We start from the raw sequence: 13,506 nt of genomic DNA, 5'->3' as shown, positions 1-13,506 counted from the left end.
CCATGGCCTTCTAAAACTTCAAGTTGATAGTGTTGATATGAGCACTTAGTTGAGCACCCAATTGTGTGATGGAATCTACCTTATGCTTTCCTCCTCTAGTGGCCTTTCGAGGCCTACTATATTTGGAATTATGAACCGCCATCTCTTCGATTTTGGCCCATGTTTGATTGTCATCAACTTTGGTGAACCTCCCATTGGAACCCATATTAAGCACATTTCGTGAGTCTTCATATAATCCATTCCAAAACTGTGGAACAAGGAACCACTAACTAAGTCCATGGTGTGGACAAGAACGACAAGTATCCTTAAATCTCTCCCATGCTTTATATAATGATTCCTCATCCCTTTGTTTGAACCCGGTGATTCGGGCTCTCAACATGTTAGTCCTCTTCGGAGGATAGAATTTCTTGTAGAATACAAGTGCTAACTTCTTCCCTGAATCAATACCAAGGGTAGCCTTGTCTAGGCTCTTCAACCATTGCTTTGTGGTTGGTTTTGAATTGGTTTCTCCTCTCCTTCTCTTGCAAAAGGGTTGGTAAACACAACACTATCCGATTGGATAACACCGACGTCCAGTCCTAGGGTGCACGAAAACGGACACGGACACGGGACACGGACACGACACGGGCACGCAACCCGGCAATCCGAAAATTTTAGGACACGGACATGGCAAAAAAAACCAATATGCATATTAAAATAAAGAGTATTTGAAGAATATTATAACCAACATTTAAACTTTGGTCATTTATAGGCCACAAAAACGTAAAATGACAAATCTCCACAAAGAATTATTTCAATATGATAAGTCTATCCTTATCAAAAAAATAAAAAAATAAAAATGAATTTTAAACGGAAACACCTCCCCCAAAAAATTACTACCTTCTCCAAACTATGAATACTCAATTAACCTCATACACTCCCATCCTCAAAGCATTTCCCCAAATCATCATCACCACCCCTAAATCATAATTAACCTCCTCTAAATCATGATCAACATCATCATCCATCGTCATCCCCATATTAGACATCGTCATTAACAATACCTCCTGGCTCCTATCCAGATTACGTCATCATCCCCAATTCACAATTATTTTGATCAATTATGATCTCAAACCCATAAAGCCTTTTTTTTAAAAAAAATTTGAATGTTTTATGTCTAAATAAACCCTCTAATTTGGCACTCTTTTCACTAATGAAAGTGGGTCAAAATTGATGGCCGGTGAGCAGTGGAACTCAAACCCGGTGAGCAGTGGCCGACGGCGAGGAGAGGACGGCAGATGGCAGACGGCGGAGGGGAGGTTGTTGGCGGCAATGGTGTTTACGTGTATTGTGAGATAACAAGTGGTTTGGTTTGGAAAACCCCAAATGGTGTTATGTTAATGTCGTGAATATCATTGGGTGATTTTGTTTGAAAAGCTAATTTTACGTGTCTATATAAATAGGACCGTGTCCGACACTTCCTGGATTAAAATAAAACCGGAGACACGGTTTATGGCGTGTCCGACACCGTTTTTGCCGTGTCCGTGTCGGACACGGTGTCCGACACGTATGGGCTGAAAAGTTGCCGTGTCCGTGCAACATAAACATCCGCAAGTTCTCCAATACCCAAATTTGTTGAAGCCCCTCTAGCGGTTCTTCTAAGATTGGTCAAAGTTCTTTCAATTTCGGGATCAATAGTTAAAGGTCTACCTTGTGATCTCCTAGACATGCAAAAAGCAAACAACTAGAAAAAAATTAAAACTACCTTGAGGAGTTTGACTTCTCCAAGGTCAAGAAAGACACAACTAAAAATAACAAACGACAACAATTCATTTGAACACCGTCCCCGGCAACGGTGCCATTTTGGGTGCGGTTCTAAACTTTGTCGTTTAAGTCAACTAACCAAAACAATATTTATAACTAAACAAGCTACTCTTAGTAGAGTGGTAAGTAAAGGTCGGATCCCAAAGGACAGGTATTGAATTAAGTTATCGGTTGTCGAAAGCTATGTCTTAGGGTTGTCACAAATTGGGTTGAGATATGAGGTATCAAGCTACACTACTGTAACAATGAAATGTAATGAAATGAAAGAAAAACAAGCAATTAAAGTGGGGGTTTGTAAACAATAGATTAAGGCACTAGGGTGTCATGGGGTCATAAGGGATTCATCGCGGTCATCATACAAACATGTTTTCATAGTTGCAAGCAATTTTTGTTGTAGAGGAACCGAGTTAGTTTATGTATTACGGTTCATAGGAAGAGTTGGGTCCCAGAGCCAAGTCATCTAGACTGCACAACACCTACAAGTCGACTTACGTTCTTCCTATTCACTTCTATGCATGGTCTAGCAAGACTCGAGTTAGTTTATATCTTACAAGTCTTATTGAATATATAAGAGATGGGTAAAAAATGCAAGGTTTCATAGTGTAGCATTCATCAAGCATAATATGTGCATAGGTTAACACTACAACATGAAAGCAATTATATGATAACATATTAGATTAAGTATGGTTCTACCCCCATGTTATAGTTCCCCTATTCCCCCATTAACCCTAGCTAGGTTACTACTCACTCATGACTAAGGTAAACATGTTAATGAAGGTGTCAATCATATTAGCAAAGTTAAACATGGTAAATGAGTAAATAAATAAGCAAGGGTAAAAAGGATTATACCAAATTGAGGATGATCCAATTAATAAGCAAAGAATAATAGAAGAACACTTGATGAATGATGAAGAGTTGTCAAGTCTTCAATAAACCCAAATAATCATCAAATTACCCAATCTAGAACTAAGAACAATTGAAGGATTAAAGAAGAATTAAGATTTGATTAATATTGGATTAAGAGATTACAACTTGATAAACTTGATTAATGCTAAATTCTAAATAGATAAATTTCTTGTTTAATACCCTAAAACAATTGGGTATTTATGCTAAGTACAAGTTATGGATACCTCATTTCTGCACCTCCCGCAAAACCACTCGGTGATGATTGGGCCGCATGTTTGGTACACGAAACGATTTATGTCGGTTCGTAATTTTATCATCAATTGATAGCTCAAACACTTGTGTCAACCCCTTGGTCATCATCTACGCACCATTACGGTCATTTTGACAGTAATTAGAGTACATTTGGAGTCCGGGTCAAAAACCGTCTTCATTTTCTAATAACCGTTTAAAATGCCGAGTCAGAATATTATGGAATGTTCCAGATATTTCTATTCCATATTTTCAATCTTTTAATCTTTGGTAAATTATATCCCGAAATTATTTTATAAATAATAAGGAAATCAAGATCAAACCGCAATTCAATAATAGAAACGCGGAAATCTTTCTTCCGCAGGAGGAAACCCTTGGGGAAAGGACGCAGCAGGTGCTGCGCCTCTTCCAAGAGACGCAGTGGCTACTGCGCCTCTTCCCCAGCTCCTTTCTGCGTATTTTAAGATCTTTTCGAGATTTACTTCCAAAGTTTCACCGAAACCCTAATTCCTCCGTGTGATTAGTATAAATAGGGACATTCGTTCCTCATATTCTTCACGCGAGTGTCCTCCCTTCTATTCTCCCTTTGCATTCTAAGACCACGCTCTTGCTTTTTGGCGTCTACGTGCTTGAACTTTCGATCACGTAAGCTCGGATCCTTCTGAGTACCAGCCACGTTTTGCATGACCAACTCCACATCAATCAACTTAATCAACTTTGTTTAAATTCCTCTTAGAGGGCACTTTTTTCGAACATTCGAGTCGAGCATCACTAAACGTTAACTTAGTTAATCTCGTTTCGTCAAACATGTAAGTCTGAGGGTGTACCATCTTTTTATTATTGTACTTTGTTTTTGTAATCATCATTGTAAGGTTTACGTCGAAAATATATTCAAAACCGATTTATAAAACCTTTATTCAAACCCTTTTTAACGGATTAATGGGAGACATATGTCGAGAAGGAACGCAGCAACTAATGCGCCTCTTCGAAGAGACGCATCACCTGCTGCGCCTATTCTTGAGGCTGCCGCAGTTCCTACTTTACTTCTTCTTCCTTCGTCTTTTGTTCGTTCGTTTATTCTTTGCTTTGTCTTTGTTTGTTCTTATTTCATTAACACGATACTTTTAACATAATAATTTTCACATATAAATCATTAATAATTTATCATCATTAAATTCCCGACTTAAATCCCTTATAATTAATATTTGCGGGTTTTCGTCATTAAATCAAATCCGGGTTTTAGAGATTCGATTCATAAATATTAAGTCTCTGAAATTCATCTTTTGTATATTTTCATTTGTTAATTAACGTCATCATCATCAATAGTTTAGCATTAATAACCAAATTAATTTGTTTTGATAAGTTTAATTTATAATTAACCTTGTAATTAATCTTGTAAATAATTCGTTCCAAGTAGTTTTATCTCGTCTTTTATTGTTTTCATGACCAATTCACATGTAAATAATTCATTAAACCACTTCTATCCGAGCCAAATATCGATAATCAAGCGTTAAATTCACCAATGAACATTAACGATATGCAATTCCGGCTTCACAGCCAGAATTCACCTCAGGAACAGACGCAGTGAGCACTGTGCCTCTTCCAAAGGACGCAGCAGTGATGCGCCTGTTCCGGGTTGAATTCTGGCCCTGAACTTCCGTTGTTGCTTTGATTTATTTATTAGCTTACGCATTATTGTACTATTACTCGTATTATCACTTAATAATCTGTTCGTATTTTCTAACCTAATTTATTTTTTTCTATTTTCTCAAATTATCCGTCTTAAATGTACTTTTGACGTAAATCGATTAAGCCATTATAATTATTGTAATTCTAATTATTGCATTTATTTAATTATCGTATTGGATGATTTATTTACTTGTTTTCACATGTAATTAATTCTAAACCCTACTTTGACATAATTGTTTGCCTTAAATACTTGTTCACCGACATAGTTTAATTCACATGCTAGGATTAAAACGTTGGATGTTGCATTGCATGTATATAACTGACATCATATCGAGTACAAACAATTTCCCTAATCATTAGTAGAGGCCGCTATCGAGGCGGGCGGGATTAGGTGTTCAGTAAAAGGACTTCCTAATACGTACCCTCACCCCTTACTCCAGATCTCTGTGAACATCCGTGTTCATTGGCATCCACGAGAGTCATTCTAGACATAGAATGCTAAGGGTAACGAGTTCTTAGTGTTCATGTCACTACTTTGTGTCTTGACATGACACGAGGTATTCGAACGGTTCCAATTTTCCATAAAAATTGGTGGCGACTCCACAAATGCAAAAGCTTACTCGCTTTTCTCCCGAGCGACCCCCATGTGGGCCCGCGTCCACAGTTTGGCGACTCCGCTCGGGATTAATACACTTACGTGTAGCCAAGGGTGAAACTTGAACAAGGTTAGGGAATAGTTTGTAGAAGACAGTTGTCGGTTTTCATAACTCGGTCTTCCTAGATCGTCTATTCGGCCTTCCTAGGCCCAACCCAACCCATTCGACCAATCGTCCCGTCTAGAGGGTCCATATTCTTATTTGGGCTCCCGTCTAGAGGGTCCATATTCTTATTTGGGCCTAAGGATGGATAGCGATTGACGTCAACCATACCATGGTGCTTACTATTGTTTGTATCAAGGAATTTCACTACTCGAGGAAATGGACTAGGAATCGGCCTTACTCCTGTTTTGTACGAGCCTCTCCACCGAACACGGGTTTGATTGTTCGGTATGGCAACCCACCCTTTAAACCAAAACCCTTTTAAATGCACTCAGCATCCCGTTATAATGCCTGTATAAATGCTTGTATTATATGTGATCACCATTTTCTAAACGAAACCATGACGAATTTTGTAAAATCAAAACCACTTTTAAAATGTAAATTTTCGAAAATAGGCCAAATTTAGCGCAATACTAGTCAAAAGTCTGTCCAATTGTCGAGTCAAAATTCGGGCTTCGTAGCCCATATCAAAACCTCACTTTGAGTCCACTCCTACAACTACACTATAGTTGACTAGGAAAAACATTTCCAAACTTTGTCATTTCTTCAAACCTCACTTGACACAAGTGGCACACTCCCACTTCACAAGTCGAACCTTTTCTTTGAGTAAGTGTGCTAGAATGGTCGATCGTGTTTTGATTCGTCGTCAATCTCTTATCCAGTTTTTCAAGATGCCTGGAACTAGTCACGCAAGTTTCAATGGACAACCACCGAATGGTAATGATCTAATCCTAGCCGCGTTAACTCGTCTCCAAGCTAGCCAAGAGCAAGTGTATGATCGCCTCAACACGATCGAGGGCCGAATTTTTGCTATAGAAACTAGGTTGCCTCCTACAGAAAATGAAGTGCCTCATGAATTTGTGAATGACTTCGTGAATGAAAATCCACCACCTTGCTGGGAGCACAAAAGGTCAACCCTCCCGTAGGTCTTACTGAAGCTGAAAAACGACTTCAATATTTGGAGGAACAACTGATGTACCTCAAAGGGGATGATATCTATAGGGAAAATAATCGCAAGTATGAGGCCGTGAGTTCCAAATTGCCAACCAACTTCAACATGACGGATATCCCGAAATTCAAGGGGAACGAAAACCCTTTGAACCATATCCGTGCTTTCAAGTATTATATGTCTATCAAAGGCAATAAACCCGAGATGTTCATTAGGATCTTTCTTTCATCTCTTGACACTATTCCTAAGCAATGGTTCTATTCCCTAGAACACAAGAAGATTGCCACCTGGGATGATGCCGCGATCAAGTTTGCTAAGCAATATGCGGATAATGCTGAAATCCAAGTCAATATGCGCACCTTAGAGGTTCTTACCCAAAATGATAAAGAAGGCTTCACCGACTTCTTAAGTAGGTGGAGGAAGACTAGTACCCAACTTGTCGAACGTCCAGATGAAGCTACCCTCATGGAAAAATTCGTGGACATCTTAAAGCCCATTTATGCAAATCATTTGAGGTACCAAAATATTAAGACCTTCAAAGACTTAACTGTACTAGGGTCAAGGATCGAAGATGACATCCGTAAAGGACTCTTGTCCAAAACGGTAGGGGGTGGATATCAATGCTCAACAAGTTGTTCTTACGGCTCTACTAGCAAGACCGATGAGGTTAACCTTCTCGAACCATCAAAGAAGAGTATCTCACAAAGAAAGTTCACAAATATTGGGGATACATACTCCAATGCTTTGAAGAGATTGATGAAACAGGGTAAGCTTCAACCCATAGGGCCTACACCTGAACCAGAAAAGAAATCCAAGCCCTGGGACGAGAATTCGTACTGCGAATATCACAGAGGTAAGGGACACGATACAGAAAAATGTTACAAGCTAAAACATGTACTTCAAGACATAATTGAAGACGGTCGCCTACCAATACCGCCTGGAGGTAAGCCTAACAATACTCAGAATCCTCTTGGAATTCTGATGATTACAAGTGAAGAATCTACCTTAGATTGTTCACACCTCATTTCTCCAGTCGAAGATGAGATCCATGCAATAGAAAATGAAGGGAACTACTCCACCATTTCCCCTACTATCACCGACTTTATTGCATGGGCAAAGAGTGTGAATAGACAAGTCTCAGAATTAGAAAGTGTAGTGGCAACCCTACATAATCCAAGTATGACACCCAAAGAACGTGCGCCACTAAATATCTCTCAAAACACTACAATGCAAGAAGTAATAGCCGTGGTTGAAGAACTAATCGACCAAATCATCCAATTGGAGGCCAAAATCATGAGGTTGAGAGAGCTTGCTACTGTCAATGGAGCATGGGCCGACGATGATGAATATGAATACCTCACCGAACACTACCTAGTTAAAGTCAGTGAGGAGATAGTCCAAAATAGTGAGGACCAAGAAATAGACCACCTTACTCGTTCGGGGCGTCCATATCAAAACATTTCTCAAAATGGTCCCATAGCAAATGGTCCAATCACGAATACCAACGTTGTTACGCCAAATGATAATGACGATACCTCTACTGACCATTTACTAAAGCAACTACAGAAGACAAAGGCTGATCTTTCAGTCTGGCAACTAGTTGCAAGCTCGTTCCCACATCGCCAAGCTTTACTGCAAGCTTTGTCCAAATTAAACGTGGCACATAACTCCACACCCGATGACGTAGTCAACTTCGTCTTCCAAGATTTGCCTAAGCTAAATAACCCTGTTACTTTCTCGGATGAAGATTTGCCACCTTTCGGCGCTAGTCACAACTTGGCTCTATACATTACTGTCATTTGCTTAAAGAAGAATGTGCCAATGACTTTGGTAGATGATGGCTCGGCAGTCAACGTCATACCATTGAAAACAGCGTACAAATTAGGCATGAAGGAGTCAGATTGGACCCCTACCAACCAAGGTGTTCGCGCATATGATGGTACACGACGAAAAGTGGTAGGACTAGTTAACCTTACCATAGCCACAGGGCCAATTGAACGAAAGGTAACTTCCAAATAGTGGACATTGAAGCATCCTTCAACATACTTCTGGCTATAAACACCATAACTGAGGAGTCAACGCCCTCTGATTGTGACCCGTTCGCCAACCTCACGGTCAACCGTACTACGATACGTCAGGGTTATTTCCCGGGTTTGCCGCTCAATCCACTGAAAGACCCATTGCCTCCCTTGAAACAGGCTAAGGTCCCCAACATTCCCTTTGGGCTAGGATACGAACCTACCGATGAAGATATCCAGGAGATGAACCTCCTAGTCCGAAAATGCAAGAAGCACGGGGTTATCCTCCGTCCCTACCATCTGACTCTCAACGGATACTTCGTCCCCGAGGGAGAGTCCGAGCTCTACGATGGCTTTCCGGAGCCAATCTGTGACTCTGTGGCCGGGGCTAGGTACCTGGGAGTGGAAGTCTTCCAGGACTGCTACTTTATCCCCGACAACATCGAAGCTGCATCAACTGAGTCCAAGCCGTCACCATGCCTTGACGGACAAGCTGTCACACTCCTCTTTGGGGGAGATAACGTCAAACACCTCGACTATGAGGACATCATCAACATCGCCCTGAAGAACAATCACTTTGACCCAACCGCCTTGATCTCCGATACTGACCCGGAGAAAGCTACATAGGCCTGGAGGAAGACCGTCAAGTGGACCGATCACCAAGGCCGCATTCTTAAGATAACAACTGGAAAAGGCCCTATGTTCAAGGAGGGAAGTGAAGAAGGATCTGAGTTTGAGTCTGAGTCGGAGTCTGAGTCTGTCGTAGCTCCTAACACTCCTGATGTCCCAATCAAGGTCCCCTTCTCACTGTTTTATCACAAAGTCGTGGCTGATTCAGAGGCTGAGTCTACTAGGGTCACCCCCACTCCCATGAAAGGTGACAACCTGGAGCCTGTTCCAGGGGCCACTTCCTCTGTTGTGTCGCCTCTGACTGACCACGAGATATCTGTCCTTTCCGAGCTTTTCGCTCGTGTCAACTTAATGAACGTTAAGTTTGCTTTTGACTCGTCTCATTTTAACTGCAATGCAATTCTGAATGACTATGAGGAATTTGACTTGAGTGACTACCCACCTCACCTAGCCAAAGAACTTGACAAGCGGGAAACCAGAACCCCCATCATTGAGGAGACCGAACCTATTAACGTAGGATCCGACAATACACCTCAAGAACTTAGGATAGGGACAACCCTGGACCCCTCGGAAAGACAACAATTCATTGACCTCCTCCACGAATACAAGGACGTGTTCGCCTGGTCTTACAAAGATATGCCTGGGATTGACATAAAAATCGCAGAGCACCGGATACCCATTAAACCCGGGGCTAAACTTGTGAAACAGAAGCTACGCCGGATGCGTCCTGAGTGGGCCCTAAAAATCAAGGAAGAGGTTGGATAAACAGTTCAAGGCTGGTTTCATCAAAGTGTCTGAATACTCCGACTGGGTGGCTAACATTGTGCCCGTATCGAAGAAAGACGGAAGAATTCGGGTTTGCGTCGACTTCAGGGATCTGAACAAGGTGAGTCCAAAAGACGACTTCCCTTTGCCACATGTTGACATTCTGGAGGACAATACTGTCGAGCATGCTCTCCTATCATTCATGGACGGATATGTTGGGTACAACCAGATTAAAATGGCTGAGGAAGACATGCACAAGACTGCGTTCACTACACAGTGGGGTACATATTGCTACACGGTCATGCCTTTCGGCCTCATCAATGCCGGGGCAACCTATCAAAGAACCGCTACCACTCTCATACATGATATGATGCACAAGGACGTAGAGGTATATGTCGATGACATGATTGTCAAATCAAAAGAACGGGACGGCCACATCAATGCTCTCTAGAAATGCTTCGCTCGTCTGCGAAAATATAACATGAGACTAAATCCTGAGAAGTGTGCATTCGGGGTCACCTCCGGAAAACTCTTGGGACATGTCGTCAGCAAAAGAGGCATTGAGATTAATCCAACCAAAATCAAAGCCCTTCAACAAATGCCTCGGCCTAGGAACGAGAAGGAGATTCGGGGATTTCTCGGCCAGGTCCAATACATCAGCCGGTTCATCGCCAAGCTCACTATGATTTGTGAACCAATATTCAAAAAGCTTCGCGCCTCCGATCACACCGATTGGGACGACGACTGTCAGAAGGCCTTCGACAGGATAAAGGAAATCCTATCCAAACCTCCTGTCCTCATGCCACCTCAATCGGGGATTCCTCTATCCCTATACCTGACTGTTACCAACACGGCCATGGGAGCAATGCTAGCACAAACAGTCGGCGACGAAGAACGGGCCATCTACTACATCATCAAAAAGGTCATTGAGTATGAGACGAAGTATACCCAATTGGAGAAGACATGCCTTGCCCTAGTATGGTCAACAAAGAAGCTGCGACATTACATGCTCAGCTACACGGTCCTTATCTACTCCAAGATGGACCCGGTTAAATACATCTTCGAAAAACCCGTACTAAACGGAAGGCTGTCTAGGTGGACACTCATGTTGTCCGAGTTTGATCTCAAGTTTATACCCCTCAAGGTTATCAAGGGAAGAGCAGTTGCCGATTTCCTAGAAGAAAATCCCGTCAGCGAGGATCCAACGACCGACACATGGTCACTTTCTGACGAGGACATCCTTAGGGGCCGACTCCGACGCATGGGACCTATACTTCGATGGTGCATCTAATCTGAGAGGCTTCGGGGTAGGAATCCTTCTAATATCGCTGGAGGGAGAACATGTTCCAATCTCGGTCAAGCTAGACTTCGCCGTCACCAACAATGCCACTGAATATGAAGCATGTCTCATCGGCCTACAAGCAGCCATCACACTTGGCATCAAGAGGCTGAGGGTCCACGGCGATTCCTCGCTCATCATCAATCAGGCGTCCGGATCATGGAAAATCCGATCTGACAGCTTAGCTCCCTACCGAGCAAAGATCAATCAAGAAGCCGAATTCTTCGACCAAGTCGACTACTTCCATCTGCCACGAGAGGAAAATCAATTCGCTGATGCCTTGGCAAAACTTGTCGCGCTCGTCAACATACCTGACGACATGACATCAATGCCCCTATGTATCGAGAGAAGGAGCAAGCCAGCCCACATTTGTGCCATTATCAACGACGAGGAAAGACATGATGAACCTTGGTACCAAGCCATCCCCAATTACAAAACCGAAAACGAAATCCCTCCCAACTCTGATCAAAGAGGACAAAGAGCCATCCGTTTACTTGCATCACAATTCGTGATAAACCAAGATCAACTCTACAAAAGAACACCCCAAGGAATTCTCCTCCTTTGCATTGACCATCACAAAGCCAAAAAAGTCATGGGAGAGGTTCACGACGGAGAATGTGGCCCTCACATGAGTGCAATGATGCTTACACGGAAAATCATGTGGCTAGGTTACTACTGGACCACCATGGAGGCCGATTGCCGTAACTACGTCAAACATTGCCACAATTGCCAAATCTTCGCCAACATACAACACATACCACCATCCCTTTTATACACCATGACATCACCCTGGCCTTTCTCAACCTGGGGCATTGACATCATCGGGAAAGTCAACCCGATAGGCACCAAGGGGCATTGCTTCGTCCTCGTCGCCATCGACTACTTCACCAAATGGGTGGAAGCACAGTCATATGCAGTCTTCACCGCCAAACAAGTTGCCAAGTTCATTCAAAACAACATCATCTGCTGATACGGGGTACCCCATAAAATCATCAGCGATCAAGGCTCTCACTTCCGGGCGGAAACTCAAGCTTTGCTGGACAAATACAAGATCAAACGACATCGATCATCCCCCTCCCGTCCCCAAACTAACGGAGCGGTCGAGGCAGCAAACAAAACTCTTGTCATCATTATCAAGAAAATGCAAGTTAACTACCGCGATTGGCCGAGCAAGCTCCCGTTCGCCCTCTGGGGATACCGAACCTCCATTCGAACACCGACAGGCGCCACACCCTTCTACCTAGCATACGGTATGGTGGCGGTTCAACCGGTAGAGTTAGAGGTCCCTCCTCTACGCATCCTACTGGAGAGTCAAGTCCCTGAGGCGGAATGGACCCGTCGAAGGTACGAACAACTCACTCTTCTAGACGAACGGTGACTCAACGCCTTGCACAACGTCCAGCTATACCAACGACGTATACAACGGGCATTCAACAAGAAGGTTAAACCCAGAAACATCCAGGAGGGCGACTTGGTCTTCAAGTCAGTTCGAGCACCATTACCCGTCGATCCGAGAGGAAAATTTAAACCCAACTGGGCCGGGTCATACCTGGTCAAGAAGATGCATTCGAGGGGCGCAGTGAGACTGATTGACCTAGATGGGGAGGACTTTACAAACCCGTCCAACCTAGACCAACTAAAGAAATACTACCCTTGAACCATAACATCCAACGACCTAGCCTAGTTTTACAACTAGCAACAACCTCAACCCCTTTCAAGTCAAGTTCCTCAACGTGTTCTGATTTGAAATTGCATGTTTTATCGAGTCTAAGCTGCGGCACCTTGCCCGTTTCGAATGTCCTTTGATCTGTCAAAGGCAACGTGTATTTGCACTAAAACAAAACAAACCCCCCTGAACTACGAGCATGGTTTGATTTCACCTCTTCAGGTGAATACGTAGGCAGTCCCTCTTATACCTGAGGGATACAACCACAAAACCCAATTCAAATTCACAGAACATTTCGAACTACGATCATGGTTTGATTTAACCTCTTCGGGTGAATACGTAGGCAGTCCTTTCTTACACAAGAAGGATATAACCATTCCCACAATCAAAAACAACCATCCCCATACAAAAATCCCACGTACAAAAACATCCCAAAAAAAAAGAAAAGGGAAAACCATTCCCTTTTTCCCACAAAAATACAAAATAAGCCTTTCTCCCTTTCCACAAAATACCACTTTTCCAAGTGCAAATGTTTAAGACGATTCAAATTGAATTGCCTTCACCAAATGGATGGAAGAAACAAGCGTTCACAATTTTCGACACGAGCAATCCTCTTATTTAATCACTAATGGGAGGGATTACAATTTCAACAACAAACAAAGCTCGACGAGTCT

The 13,506-nt window shown here is 42.6% G+C and overlaps 1 non-coding gene across 1 annotated transcript; it reads left to right on the top strand.

Annotated features, from left to right (window-relative positions):
- Positions 1 to 272: 272 nt before the first annotated feature.
- Positions 273 to 379, top strand: LOC141625352 (small nucleolar RNA R71). Its single transcript, XR_012535138.1, has one exon. It is a non-coding gene; the product is annotated as a small nucleolar RNA R71 (small nucleolar RNA).
- Positions 380 to 13,506: the final 13,127 nt, after the last annotated feature.

This window comes from Silene latifolia, chromosome X (genome assembly GCF_048544455.1).
Source record: "Silene latifolia isolate original U9 population chromosome X, ASM4854445v1, whole genome shotgun sequence".
Classification (NCBI taxonomy): Eukaryota; Viridiplantae; Streptophyta; class Magnoliopsida; order Caryophyllales; family Caryophyllaceae; genus Silene; species Silene latifolia.
This window is presented reverse-complemented; position numbering and strand designations above follow the sequence as displayed.